Source organism: Canis aureus, chromosome 13 (genome assembly GCF_053574225.1).
Source record: "Canis aureus isolate CA01 chromosome 13, VMU_Caureus_v.1.0, whole genome shotgun sequence".
Taxonomy (NCBI): domain Eukaryota; kingdom Metazoa; phylum Chordata; class Mammalia; order Carnivora; family Canidae; genus Canis; species Canis aureus.
In genome coordinates, this window is record NC_135623.1 from 7879893 (window position 1) to 7894317 (window position 14425).

The 14425-nt window shown below is 39.0% G+C and overlaps 1 protein-coding gene and 1 long non-coding RNA gene across 8 annotated transcripts in view; one reads left to right on the forward strand and one right to left on the reverse strand.

The window, feature by feature from the left end:
* The window catches only part of HIVEP3 (HIVEP zinc finger 3), a 457232-nt gene that overhangs the window by 73162 nt on the left and 369645 nt on the right, over positions 1-14425 (forward strand). The gene's annotated exons all lie outside the window — the stretch shown is intronic.
* Positions 1-14425, reverse strand: part of LOC144281766 (uncharacterized) — a 34424-nt gene that overhangs the window by 16893 nt on the left and 3106 nt on the right. For 4 of the 5 annotated variants that reach the window (XR_013350160.1, XR_013350161.1, XR_013350159.1 and 1 more), the window contains exon 2: positions 2461-2565. This is a non-coding gene — a long non-coding RNA (uncharacterized LOC144281766). Of the gene's footprint in view, positions 1-2460; positions 2566-6892; positions 7035-14425 lie in introns of all 5 variants that reach the window. The other variant, XR_013350163.1, reaches the window with a different exon arrangement.

The window sequence follows — 14425 nt, forward strand, 5'->3', positions numbered from 1 at the left end:
TTGATAAGGTTAATTCAGAGTTTAAAACAATATCTTAAGAGTAATTGGGCAATTTGATGGAAACTTTGAAGCCCAATGAATTGCAGAGCATTCACGTTTTGTATTTCTGTATCCTCAGGAAGCAAGGCATTCCAAGAGTTAATTTTTCTAATAACTGAAGCTTACCCTTTAAGCATCAAAATGTTTTAATATTAACCACTTCTGATGAACATATTGCTCTGATGTATTGCATATTTTCCCAACTTCTTAAGTAGAGTAAATCAAACATAATTGAACTACTTTTGGACACAGGTTATTGCAGAGTTTTCCACCTGGTGGGCAGCCACTCACTGGTGTGTTGTGAATGGATTTCAGGTGTGTGGAAATATGATCCACCTCTTATGGAAGCCAGGAGGGGTTTGGGGTGACAGAGGCCCCTGGGTCAGGTAATTGCCTCTATCTTCCCCAGTGTCTCATGTAAATGGAATCATTTTCTATGTATATCTTGACTTGGAAAAGGTAGGAAAGCACTAGTTATTGCTTTGGGTTAAAATTCGAGATCCTGGCAGGGCCACCTCGGTTGGTACTTCATCTTGGGGTGATTTCAAGGGTGCTTTACATTCACCCTTGAACTGAATTTCTCCAGATGACTACTGCCCTTTGCTCTTTGTGGCAATCTTTAATTGCTGGCAATTGCCATTGCTTCTTATTGTTTTTGCTGTCTTTTTTTTTTTTTTTTAAGCTACCAGTTCTTTTTTTTTTTTTCTTTTGATATTTTATTTATTTATTCAGGAGAGACACAGAGAAAGAGGCAGAGACACAGGCAGAGGGAGAAGCAGGCTCCATCCAGGAAGCCTGAATGTGGGACTCGATCCCGTGACTCCAGGATCACACCTTGGGCCGAAGGCAGGCGCTAAACCGCTGAGCCACCCAGGGTACCCTGTTTTTGCTATCTTATTTTACACAGTTGTTTAGGTAAAGTGAACTATGCTTGAGTGTAGCTTGTCTCTCCCACCTGTAGATTTAGTAGTGACTATACACCATATATTTAAGATAAGCTTAGAAGGTCATGTTATGAGTCTCTTTATCAGAGATAGTAGATACGTTACAGAGTTCTTTATTATTTAGTTTTATTTTTAAATTAATTTTAAGTTGAAAAAATTATATCTTTTATTTGTATTTGAATTTGAGTTCCCTATTCTTAAGAATTGTGATATATGTGTACGTTATATGTATTATACCATATGTAATTTCAGGCAGACTACAAATAAATTACTGGATGACAGCATCATAATGTAGTGTTTTAAGGAAGAAAAGAATATTTGGTATGTACACATATATGTATACAGAGAGAGAGGGAGAAATTCAGAAAATATGGAGGGCAGTTATACCCTTTTTTCAAACCAACCTCATAAAGGTCAGTTGTCATGCTCTCAACAAATGGTCTCTTGTTACCATTCTGAAACCAAATGTCTTTCTGGTCAGACAACTGGTGTTAGCCAATAAGGCATTTCTGATGCTTTTGTGTTCTTATGCAAGGGTGGACCTCTTCCAGCATTGTAAATGACAGAAGGAAATACTCAATGGGCAACACAAAATCTTAATTAACATTATTCTGGGGCACTCAAGGTCAGCAGTTAAAAGTAAGATCTTAGTAGTCTAACCTGGGGTTTAATTCTGGTTGTACCACATACTAGCTCTGTATATTGGACAAGTTTTGTAATCCCTCTGAGTCCCAGTTTTCTCACTGAGTTTTTATCTGATGAAATGAGAAAATATTTGTATTGTCTCTGGCTTGTAGTAAGCGATCACTAAATGGTATTGTTCCATTTTCATTATTGATGATGATGATGATAAATGAAGTAGTTACTGGTTAATGGCAAGACTTACCTTTGGAAAAAACATCATAAATAGTAAAACATAAGTATGACATTTTTCTCATTGGCCTAATTTTGAGTAGTCAGTCACCTGTTGTATTTCTCACTAAATAGTGACATGTATGAAAATTCTGAAATTGACTTAAATGGGTTAGAAATTCTCTAGAGTTAATTTATTCTTAGCTAGCCATAATGTTTGCTGTGTAGCATCATATTCTTTGCCAGGCAATTGCAGACTGGTAGGTACTTTCAGCCAGACAATTGTCCTGGATTATAGCTGACTGATAGTCAGTTCATATAGGTTCCACCTTCTACTTTATGAAAATTGCTGTACATCATTTATATTTTACTTAAACTCCTATGGGACTTTCCCCCATATCTTATATTTCTCAAAAAACAACAGATAGAGGTGTTTCTGGGACATCTGTCATTGCTAAGGCCCTTAGAGAAATTTCCAAGAAGGCAATGATTATTCTGACCACCTGCCATATCTTCTCCTGATTGCTATTGCAAAAGATGCATAAGAGCCACATTAAAAGAAGTAGGGTTCTCGTTTCTACTCACAGATGTAGAGAGCTTGAAAGAGAATTACTCCTGAACTTACAGTGAAAGAAGTCTTGACAAACAGCAAATTCACTTTTCTTGAGCCCACTGGAGTACTGAGGTTCTTGGGAAACTATCAGTGTCAGAATATAGGAAGAGACAGGATCTGCAGGGAGAAATGAGACATAAGCACTTACTTACCTGGGCAGGAGGCAGCCAGACACCTGTAAAAATTCAGCCAGGGTGATTGATGAATAGGTGGAGTCTGGCTGAGTGCACACTAGCAAAAGAGGGTGAAACTAGGGTCCACAAATAAGATCTATGCCTTCTGGCAGGCATTTCTCCATGAACCCACCATGAGCTCACAGAAATGGTTGGGAGAGACTGCAGAAAGTCTCCGTTGTGGTACATTGCTGAAGAAGAACAGAAGTTGCTGTGGGAGGGGTAAGAAGTTCCACTAGGACCCTTTTTTCCCTATGAATAAAAGCCTTAATTTGTGTAGTATGTGTGTAAGGATGAGCACTATCATCCTTAGGATACTGGTGAAATCCTACTATACCTAGAGAAAGGGAACAGGAAAAAACTCTTAACTCCTAGGGAAATGAAGGTACATGTACTAGATTCAGAAGTAACCCAGAGGTGGGGTAAGATTACTGAGAAGACTACACCTCCAGGACTCAGTGATGCAGTGCTTGTCTAAGACTGAGGCTTAATCAGAACAACAGAGAACGCTTCCTTCTTTCCATTCCCAAACCAGGTTAACAACAACAACAAATTAAATTAAAAAAAGAAAGAAAAGATGGAACAAATATGAAAACAGCTAGCAAGATAGTAGATTTTAATTCAGTCATCTCAATAACCACATTAAATGTGAATGGTCTAACCACACCAATTAAAAGATAGAGATTGTCAGATTGGATTAAAAAAAGCGAGACCAAACTATACAAAACCCACTTCAGATATAAAGATAGATGGGTTAAAAGTAAGAGGATAGAAAAAGATACCTATGCAAACACTAATCAAAATAAAACTGGAGTCTTTATATTAATATCAGACAAAATAGACTTTAGAGCAAAGGCTTTCTCAGGGATAAAGAGTGATTAAATAATTATAAAAAGCTCAATTCTCCAAGAAGTAACAATCCCAAGTAGGTGTGTACTTAACAACCAAGTTCTTAAATACATAATGCAAAAACTGTTAGAATTAAAAAATGAAATAGACAACTTCATAATTAGAGTTGAAAACATCAATGTTTTTTTCTCTATAAGTGTTAAGTAGGAAGAATGTTAAGAATATAATGACCTGAACAATGATGTCAACCAACTTGACCTAATTTATATTTATAGAATACTCCTCTTTACAACATATCCTTCTGTAGTGCATGTGAAACATTCACCACAAGATGCTATATTTTTGCCATAAAACAAATCCTAACTTTAAAAGAATACAAATTATACAGAGTATGTTTATGAACCACGATGGGATTAAACCAGAAATCAGTACAGAAATATACCCAGAAAACTCCCAAATATATGGAAAATATACAACATACATCTAAATAACCTATATGTCAAAGAGGAAGAATTTGAAAATATTTTTAACTGAATGAAAAGGAAGCAACATGTCAAATTTGTGAGATGCAGCCAAAGCAGTGCTCAGGGGGAAAATTGTAGGTTAAATGATTTATATTAGAAAAGAAGAGGGATCCCTGGGTGGCGCAGCGGTTTAGCGCCTGCATTTGGCCCAGGGCGCGATCCTGGAGACCCGGGATTGGATCCCACGTCGGGCTCCCAGTGCATGGAGCCTGCTTCTCTCTCTGCCTGTATCTCTGTCTCTCTCTATCTCTCTGTGTGACTATCATAAATAAAAAAAAAAAAAAAAGAAAGAAAAGAAGAGGGCCACCTGTTTGGCTCAATGGTTAAGTGTCTGCCTTTGGCTCAGGTTGTGATCCCAGGGTACTGGGATCGAGTCCTGCATCAGGCTCCCTGCAGGAAGCCTACTTCTCCCTCTGCCTGTGTCTCTGCCTCTCTCTGTGTCTCTCATGAATAAATAAATAAAATCTTAAAAAAAAGAAAAGAAGAAAGATCTCCAGCCACTAATAGAAGCATCAACCTTAAAAATAACTAGAGAAAGAAGAGCAAATTAAAACTAAAACAAACAGAAGGAAGGAAATAATTAAAATAAGAGCAAAAGTCAATGAATTGGAAACAGAAAAGCAATTCGGAAGTATCAAACCAAAAGCTGGTTCTTTGAAAAGATCAATGAAATTAATAAACCTCCAGCCAGACGGACCAACCACTGGGATTGCCTAGAAACTGCACCCTAGTAGTAATGAGCACATTCAGTGCCCAGAACTCAGTTTCGAAAAGCCAATTACAGGAACCAGAGACTTTGAGACTGAGAAGGGGAAATACAAGGTGATCCTGGAGCATCTGTGGTGCCACAAATAAGGAAGTGCTAATCAACAACAACAACAACAACAAAACAACAACTAAAACAACAGGATTATGTGAAATACAGGAGCTCTTGTGAAAGAGGTCTCAATGGTCAAAGCTGGAGCAATTTTAGCCAAACAACAATAGCAACAACAACAACCCAATATATTAGGCTATAACTCAAAAAACAAAATAAATATCCATGAGTTCATATTGGTAAAAACCAAAGTAGAATAATCTGGTTATTTAATGGGGAGAAAGGATAATTCTTCTCATAGAAGAATTCCAGTTAACAAATGTAGAGAATAAGGGAAATAGAAAGTCACCATTGGAATACCACAGCCATAATTGCTGACAGTTCACATAATGAATCCTAAAATTAGTGAGTGAAAGTCTGAAGAGAAACAGACATTTGCATGGATTCAAAGTACTCTCCTCCAATTTTTGTCAACTGCAAAGGGAAAAATAGTAGCTTTATAGTGGAGAAATCTCGAAGACATTACCTTAACCAAGGGATCAAGGTTCATATCACCACACATACTGACATTATGACCCCTGCCCTGATTGGATGTATGAAGGCACATCATTTCTGTGGTATTGTTGCCGAAAACTATAATTCCATTCTAATCACGAGGGAACATCAGACAAACCCAAATTAAGGGACAGTCTACAAAATACCTGACTAATGCTCTGTTAAAGTGTCAAGGGCATAAAAAACAAGGAAAGACTGAGGAATAGCCACAGATCAGAGGAGACCCAAGAGAAAAGACAACTCAATGCAATGTGCAATCCTGGATTGAAACCTAGAGCGGAAAAAGAACATTAGTGGAAAAACTGACAAAATTAGAGGAAAATTTATAGTTAATAGCATTGTACCAATGTCAGTTTCCTGGTTTTGATAATTGTACAATGGTTATATGAGATATTAATTACCCTCAGGGAAAGCTGGGTGAAAGATATGTGGGAGTTCTTTGTGTAATCTTTACAACCTTTTTATTAGTCTAAAATTATTTAAAAATAAAAAGAAAACAAAAAATTGGGAGAACTTTTGATAAAATAGCTCCAAGGAAAGAAATAAAAGCTCTTTTGTACTATCAGGGAGTAGTATGGACACCCTTAGACTGTAAATGAGACTTGTTTAGAAGAGCATCCTGCACACTACCTTGGCCCCCTGTGATTCACTGTGCTCTTGGAACTCCAGCCTGAGAATTACTGATGGGACGATCTGACCAATTTATTTGAAGACATCCTCTTTTTAGAGGCATTCCTTAACTCTTTCTAGATCTTACTTTGGCTTTTTATCCTGTCTCAACTAGGTCTTGGAGGTGATGATGACTTTAAAATACTTTTTTAAAGTTAATTATTTTTATCTAAGAAAGGATGAAAGTTTTTTTCCTCTACTCTTATGGATTAATCACTGGGGCCAGGGGGTACAAATTGGCAGTTCATCTTCTGATTTAAACTGTTTCTAGCCAACACAGCTTTTGTTTGTTTGTTTGTTTGTTTGTTTATTAGATTTGCAAGGAAGCATGATCGCTATAGCTCTCTTCTGCATATACCATGCGGTTTCATACTCTTATGTTATTTGTATGGTCCCCGAAGGCATGTGAGTTTTGATCCCAGGTGAATGTAATAAATTACATATAATTTGTGGTGTTTATTCATGATCTTTACTAGTCAGAGCCCTTTTCCAGTCTGAGATTTCTGATCCTGCTCCTATCATTTTTTAAGATTCCTCTCTGGAGTTGTGGCCTTAAATCTGCTTTTTATTATGACTTCCCCATGTTTATCCTTGCAGCATTTTTGGGTGGGCTGTGAGTTGCCAGAAGGGAAACTTCCCCCTTCCCATACATCATACACACATGGAGTTTATTTAGCATGGATATGCAAGCTGCCCAGAAGCCAGGTGGTCATATGGAGTGGGATTCATGTGGCCGGTCAGTACAGGAACTGGTAGGCACCCAGAGTCCCCATTTAGGGCACATGACCGCCATGTCACTGGCTACCCAATGTAAGATTTTACAAGGTCTGAGAAGCTTGTTTTGTGCTACATCATACTCCTTTTGCTCCAGAAGCTTCCAACACGGGAGGAACTTCTCCAATCACGTGGCTTAATGCTTCCTTAGAAGAGAATTCTTATCATCATTGGGTTCTCCTGGTTCTTGAATTCAAACTCAATCTGGCAAGGCCATGTCATCATCTGGGAGAAAAAGTAGAATCAGACTTCAGGAGCTGGTTATCTGAGCAGTCTCTGCCTCCAACTTTCTGGCATATCAGAAAGCCCTTGTCCCTATACCTTCCAACTCCATTTCTTATCCTGACTTTAGCCAATGGTATTTATGTAATACTGTTAATAGACTGAGTCTATGGATGTGATTTTTAGACTCCTTCATCTGTTAGAATGTCTCTATATCACATTTATTCTATTGGTATCTGGACTTGGCAAAATTTGATAAGACCATAGCTTTCTTTCTTTCTTTCTTTCTTTTTTTAAAAGATTTTAATTATTTATTCATGAGAGACACACAGAGAGAGGCAGAGACACAGGCAGAGGGAGAAGCAGGCTCCCTGTGGGGAGCCTGATGTGGGACTCAATCCCAGGACCCGAGGATCATGACCTGAGCCAAAGGCAGATGCTCAAACACTGAGCCACCTAGGAGTCCCAAGACCATAGATTTCTACAGCAGAAGCCAGCAGTAATTCTTCACTAGGATTTTTGGAATTATCTATGGAACTTTAAAGATGTACATTTACCAAGGCCCTCCTGTAGAAACTTGGGAGATCTTATATTTTTCCAAAAGTCTACAGGAATCTTGATATACAGTCACAAACAGGATCCTCAGGCTGCCAGGAACTTTAGCTCACATATTTTCTTAATTTATCTTAATATACTTTAAAAATTTTTTTTCAAAAAAAAAATAAATAAAATTTTCCAGTCATAAAAACACTCCTGCTAGAGAATCTGTGTACTTCCTGGTGATACTTAACATCTGCCATGGGTCCCTGGGGTCCCTGATGGACTTCCTCACATATTAAGGTTTAAGTCCTCCAAAGTTTTATTGTGAGTGTATGTGCTTGTGTGTACATGTGTGTGACTTTAGATACCAAATTATTTACTTTTAGGTAAGCAAAAGCAAGAAGGGGGATACATCTTGGCCTTGGCTGTTTTTTTTCTGGCATTGGAAACCACCCCACCAAGGCCTCCAGACAAGCTGAAGCATGTGGAAAGAAGGACTTGAGCCATCCTGGGGTATTGTTCCACTCTAACCAGTGACATCTTCTCTAAGGAATTTGAAAGAAAACCACCATTAACTTCATTTCACTGTCATCTTAGGCTTCACATGAAGAGTCATCTGACCTTACCTCTCTGGTGGGCAGATCACCATTTTTGGCATGATATGGTAACTTATTTTCTGCCTTTATCATCATATCTTCCTTTATTTTTGGAAGAGGAAAGAGCATGAGGTGGGAATCAAATGAACCTAGGGTTGAATCCTCATCTGATGGTCACTGTGTCTGCCCTCAGACAAAGAACAAAAGCCTCACATTCATCATCTGCAAGCTAGGTGGGAAATCTAGCTTAGATGGTTGTGGTAAGGCTAATATAACCCTAATTTACAAATAAGGAAATTAAACAAGAAAGGATTAGACAATTGACTCAAGGTCCACAGAGTTTGAATCCAGATGGTCTGACACCACTCAGAAGCCACCTGCTCCGTCCTGCTGTGCAGTTCTACAGAGGGCCAACATGAACTTCTTTTCTGTCTCAAGATGACCCAGTGTAGTAGAGGTTTATGGAAATACTGTCTAGTGTTCTACATTGGACAATTCTTAGACAAGTGCTTGGAGTATTTTCATCTTTGGCTGTGAACCTGGCAAGGAATGCTGGTAGCCAAAGGAGGGTGGGTGTGCACATGGACTCAGGCTAAGAGGGATTTGAATAAGCTGTGGTTTTCTGCCCCAGCAGGAGGTGTTTGTAGTTACCACTTCAGAAAATTAAAATTACAACTTTCAAAATGAATGAATGAGTGAATGGAATATTTAATAAATGACATAATAATGGAGGAATTCCCAACAGAGTGCCTGGAATGTAGTAAGCGCTTCATAACTGCTTATCTCCATCTTCTTCTCTTCCTCCTTCATCTGAATTTAGCTTAATCTGTTATTTCTTTCCCCATAAACTGAGGTCACTCTCCTTTTCCTTACATCATTCTTAATCTTGATCAGGTGTTGATGAGCACTGGCTTTAGGGTGCTAAAACTAAAGTGCCTTTTGAAGAGTGATGTGAGATGAGAAAGGATGGAAGCTACTTGGGATGATGGAATTGGGTCCCAGATGTCAGGGTAAAATGATGGACTGATTCTCATGCTATGAAATATAATGGAGCTAAATGTAAGGTGTTGTGATGGGGCCTAGAAAATGACTGCATGAGTGCAGAATGGGAGAGATGTGTGGTTGGCATGCACAAATGTGAAAAATACCTGGGAGATGAAATTGATAGGTGTATTGGTTAGGGCACAGACTCAGTTGCTATCATAGACCTAAAATAACAATGGTATAAATAAATGAAAAGTGTATTTGTCTCTGATAAACTGAGAATAAGCAGTATAGGGTGGAATGATGACAGGACCAGAAACCCAGGCTCCTTGTATCTTGTTGCTCTGCTACCCTTTGTACACAAGGCTATCAGGTTCAAGTTTCCAGTCACTGGGAAAGGCAAGAGAGGAGAGAGGGCACGATCCTTCCCTTTAAGAGCAGGAGTAGGAAATTTTACAGTTTACCTCTGCTTATATCCCACTGGCTAGAACCTAGCCTCCTGGCCATACCTTCCTACAAGGCAAGGGTAGGAAACATAGTCTTTAACTAGTAGCCATGGACCTAGCTAAAACACTATTGCTAGGTAAGGAGAGGAGAATGGATACTGATTGAACAATTTGGAGTCTTATAATTAAATCATATGATACAATAATGCAATCTGTTTGCCAAAAAAAAAAAAAAAAAAAAAAAAGTCTTGGGCAATGTTACATTGTGTTGATAGAAGTATAGTATCTTCTAGAACTGGAGTTGGCAAACTTTTTCTAAAAAGAGCCAAATAGTAAATATTTTAGACCCTGCAGGTCATGTATGGTTGCAAATTGTTTTTTCTTTTTTTTCTAAAATTTTATTTATTTGAGAAAGAGAGAGAGCACAAGTGAGGGGAGGGACAGTGGGAGAGGGCTCTCTGCTCATTATCATTATTGTCATTGCTGGGCGATCCCAGGACGCTGGGATCATGACCTGAACTTAAAGGCAGATGCTCAACTGACTGAACCACCCAGGCGCCCCTGCTTTTTTTTTTTTTATTTTTTTTAATAATCCATTAAACATGTTAAAACCATTCTTAGCTCACAGATTATAAACAAAAAGTAGCCTGCACGAAGGGCTATTGTTTGCCAACTCCTATTCCAAAACGATGATGGTGATGAGTCTGGGACCAAACCCTAAGATGTACAAGAACATGTTTAGGGTTGGTGATCAGGATGGAAGCGGACTCTGGATGAATTTTCAGGAGTGGTTATTGAAGGAATTGGTTACTTTTAGTTTGGAGAAGCTCACATTCTTGACGGCATTGTCTGCAGAGATTTGAATGTTAGGTACTGTGTATCCAAAGGGAAGAACTAGAATCAGAGAGAAGATTACTAGAGACAGGCTGTAGCCCAGCATAAAGGACTATTTATGGAGATCCTATCACCAGGCACTGTACTGAGCACTTTACTTAGATGATTGTACTTTGTTTTCAACAATCACATCAGGTAGGTGTCATTCTTACCTTGACCTTCCAGGTGATATAAAGCAGCATTAGAAGGTTTGATAACTTGCCCGGGCATGCGTGCTACTAAGTGCTAGGGTCATGGTAACTACAACTCTCCCATGCAAATTAGATGAAATTAGGTATGTATATAATTTAGTAGCACCAGACATAGAGTGAGTGTTCTTGCAGGCCCTAATCACTATAGATCCCATAGGAAGTACTCTGTCTCATCATGGTGCCCGTATTGGTTTCTTATGGCCACTGTACCAGATGACCACAAACTTGGTAGCTTAACACAAGGTATTTATTTGCTTAGTGTTCTGGAGGCCAGAAATCTGAAATCAGTTTCACTGGCTAAACTCAAGAGATCAGAAGGGCTGTGCTCCTTCCAGAGCCTCTAGGAGAAGACTCTGTCCCTTGCCTCTTCTGGGTTTATGGTGGCTTCCCAGTTTCCTTGGCTTGTGGCCACATCGCCCCAGTCTTAGCCTCTCTGCTCACATTGCCTCCTCCTCTCTGCCCTCCGCCTCCCTCTTACAAGGTTACTTTGATTACACTTAGGGCCCTCCCTGATAATTCCAGATAATCTCCCTGTCTCAAAATCCTTAAATTAACCACACTTTTTTTGCCATGTAAGATAATAGTCAGGTTTTCCAGAGATGAAGAAGTATAGATATCCTTGGGGCCCTACCATATGGTAGTTAAGCAGAGAGTAGATAGCCACATTATTTTCTTAACACTATTAGGAAAACAAAACCCAACTTTATAACACTCTATGATTTATTGATCAATCATAACATCTACTTTTTCTTGTGTTTTTTTTTTTTGTGAAGATAGAATATATTTTGTATAAGGTATGATTGAAAAGTAATATTTTTTTAAATAGGCACAGTCTGACATTTATTGAGTAATATGTTCTTTGCCCTATTGATTTAAAATGCAGTTTTCAGCAAATGTTACACTTGAATCTGTTACTTGACTTTATTCATTTCTATTAGTCCATTTTGTAGGTTTCCAGATCTGTTCTATATACTGTTTTATTTACTATAGCATTAGAGTGTATATTTATAGTTGGTAAAATGAATCCCCTCACCCCAATTCTTATTTTTCAATTTTCTTTTCTTTTTTTTAAAGATTTTATTTATTCATGGGAGACAGAGAGAGAGAGAGAGAGAGAGGCAGAGACACAGGCAGAGGGAGAAGCAGGCTCCATGCAGGGAGCGGGATGCGGGACGCGGGACTCGATCCAGGGACTCCAGGACCACGCCCTGGGCGGAAGTCCGCGCTAAACCACTGAGCCACCCAAGGATCCCTTCTTTTTCAATTTTCTTGGCTAATGGCTCTTCTCCTGTTTTCTGTATTATTGTGTATTTTGACTTGAAAAAACTTCCTTATTATCATTTTAATATGGCTGTGGGAAGAGGGGAGATAGATGGAATTCTAACTGCCTCCCATAATGATCCTCTCCTCCTGTTTTTTATTCTAGTGATTTTACTTACTCCTCTCTATTGAGATTTTCCTTTTGTTGTTGTTGTTGAGATCATATGAATGTTTAATTCCAAATATCTCTCTTTCTGCCTCATATTTCAAAACTTCTAGCAATTAAACTTTAGAACTGCATTATTAATTGTTTTTATATGTAACCATACCTTTTATTGACTTTATTCCTCATTACATTTCTTATATAACTTATCTTCTCCTTTCTTGAGTCCATTATTCTGGCTTATTTTTTTTTTCTTGGCCAGAATAGACCTTCAAGTAATTTTTTAAAAATGTAGTAAAGGGTATTGGGGTGATATAATTTCTGTGTCTTTGAACATGTCTTTCTTTTGTCATCACATATGAGAGAAATTGTAGTTTGGCAGCTGAGAGAATTCTTGAGTTACAATAATACTCTCTTAGAAGTCTGTTAAAATCGTGCCACTGTCTTCTAGCAGAACATTGAAGATGAGAAATATGATATCAGTCTGATTTTCTTTTCTTTTAAGCAGCCTGATTTTTCTCCCTTATCAGGAAGCTTGTAGTTGTTTCTCTTTGTTCTTGGAGTATCGGCCTACATCTAGAATTGTGTATTTTTTAAAAAGGTTTTTTTATTTATTTGAGAGACAGAGAGAGAGAGACAGAGATAGCGAGCGAGAGAGTATAAACAGGTAGGAGAGGGAGAAGCAGGCTCCTCTCTGAGGGACCCCGATGTGGGACTCGATCCTAGAACCCTAGGATCATGACCCGAGCTGAAGGCAGATGCTCAACCGACTGAACCACCCAGGGGCCCTAGAACTGTGTATTCTTTCAGGCATATCCCTGCATAGCACTCACACTTATATGCTCTAAGGCCTAAAGTCTTTCTTCAACTCAAAGAAATAGTCTTTTTTAAAAAAGATTTATTTATTTATTCATGAGACACACACACACACACACACACACACACACACACAGAGGCAGAGACACAGGCAGAGGGAGAAGCAGGCTCACTGCAGGGAGCCCTATGCGGGACTTGATCCTGGATCCTGGGATCGTGACCTGGGCTGAAGGCAGGTGCCCAACCACTGAGCCACCCAGACATCCCTCTTCTTTTTCTTCTTTGATTATTGCTTTCTCCTTCATAAACAATGTTGTCTCTTTCTGGAACTCCTGTCAGACTAACTTTGGATGTTTGGGAACTCTCTGTTACATCTTGTCTCTCATCGGATGACTTAAATAACCTCCTCCTCCTCCTTCTCCTCATTCCCTAATGAGCTGGGGTCTTGCCCCAATCCAGCCTTTGACTTCTACCCATATTAGGGACAAACTTCCCATTTTCCAAAGATGCTGTGAACTGACTGCCATTCTGTGTGGACAGAATCAGCTTAGTTCCCAATGTCCTGTAATTTGCTTCTGAACCAATGCCCATGACCCTCATTGACTCTCTGATCCTCTGAGCTTGGGATTTTCCCGGACTTTTTCTGGAAACCTGTGCACTTTCTTCTTAGGAGGTCTATGCAGAACGATGACTTTTATCAGGACTAATCAGCTCTTGCTAACCCACATTCCATCTACTTTACATCTTCCTCATATTTTCCAAAATGCTGGCCTTATTGATGGCATCTTTCTCTGGCTCCCAGCACTGCCACTCATATATTGGTTATATAATTTTTTCCCCAGAGGAGTGGGAATAAATGTATGTGTCCAATTTATTATCCCAGAGACAAAAAGCCCCAGAGTGGAAATAGAGGGGAGCATCATTTGGTTTCTGGACCAAATGACCTTTCAGCCTAGCTCTAGGAAGCTTTTCTTTAAAGACTAAAGAATAAAGCAGCATAATTAAAGGTTTGAGAATCAACTTTCACAAAAAGGTCCAGAGAGGTAGGGTTTAATTTGGTCAAGGAGAACAGAATAAGGTGAGACAAATGGCAAGACACATTAAACCTACTGAAGACAGGACAAGAGGGACCAAGCTTACATTACAGCCACGGTGATGCGAGTTGGTCACTGCGAAGACCATTTAACTCTTAAAAACTTGTGGGGTATCACGAGGCATTGCCAAGCCAAGTGAAGATGCTTCCTTCCTTCCTTCTCTGGTTGTTTTCTGGAGGGTCAGGGCTGTTCTGTGCAAGGAAAGAGGATGGACTGAGCCACCTCCTGGGTTCCCTGTCAGCCTTGGGATATCATGATTATGACACCTTGGTGCATGTGATGTTGGATGTGGAATGAAGAACGGCAGCAGATAAACTCCCAAGGGTAAAAAAAAAAAAAATCTTAAAAAAAAAAATCTTGTCTTCACCCCAGCCTTACTGATCATTGTATTTTTTTTAAATGTGAGAGAC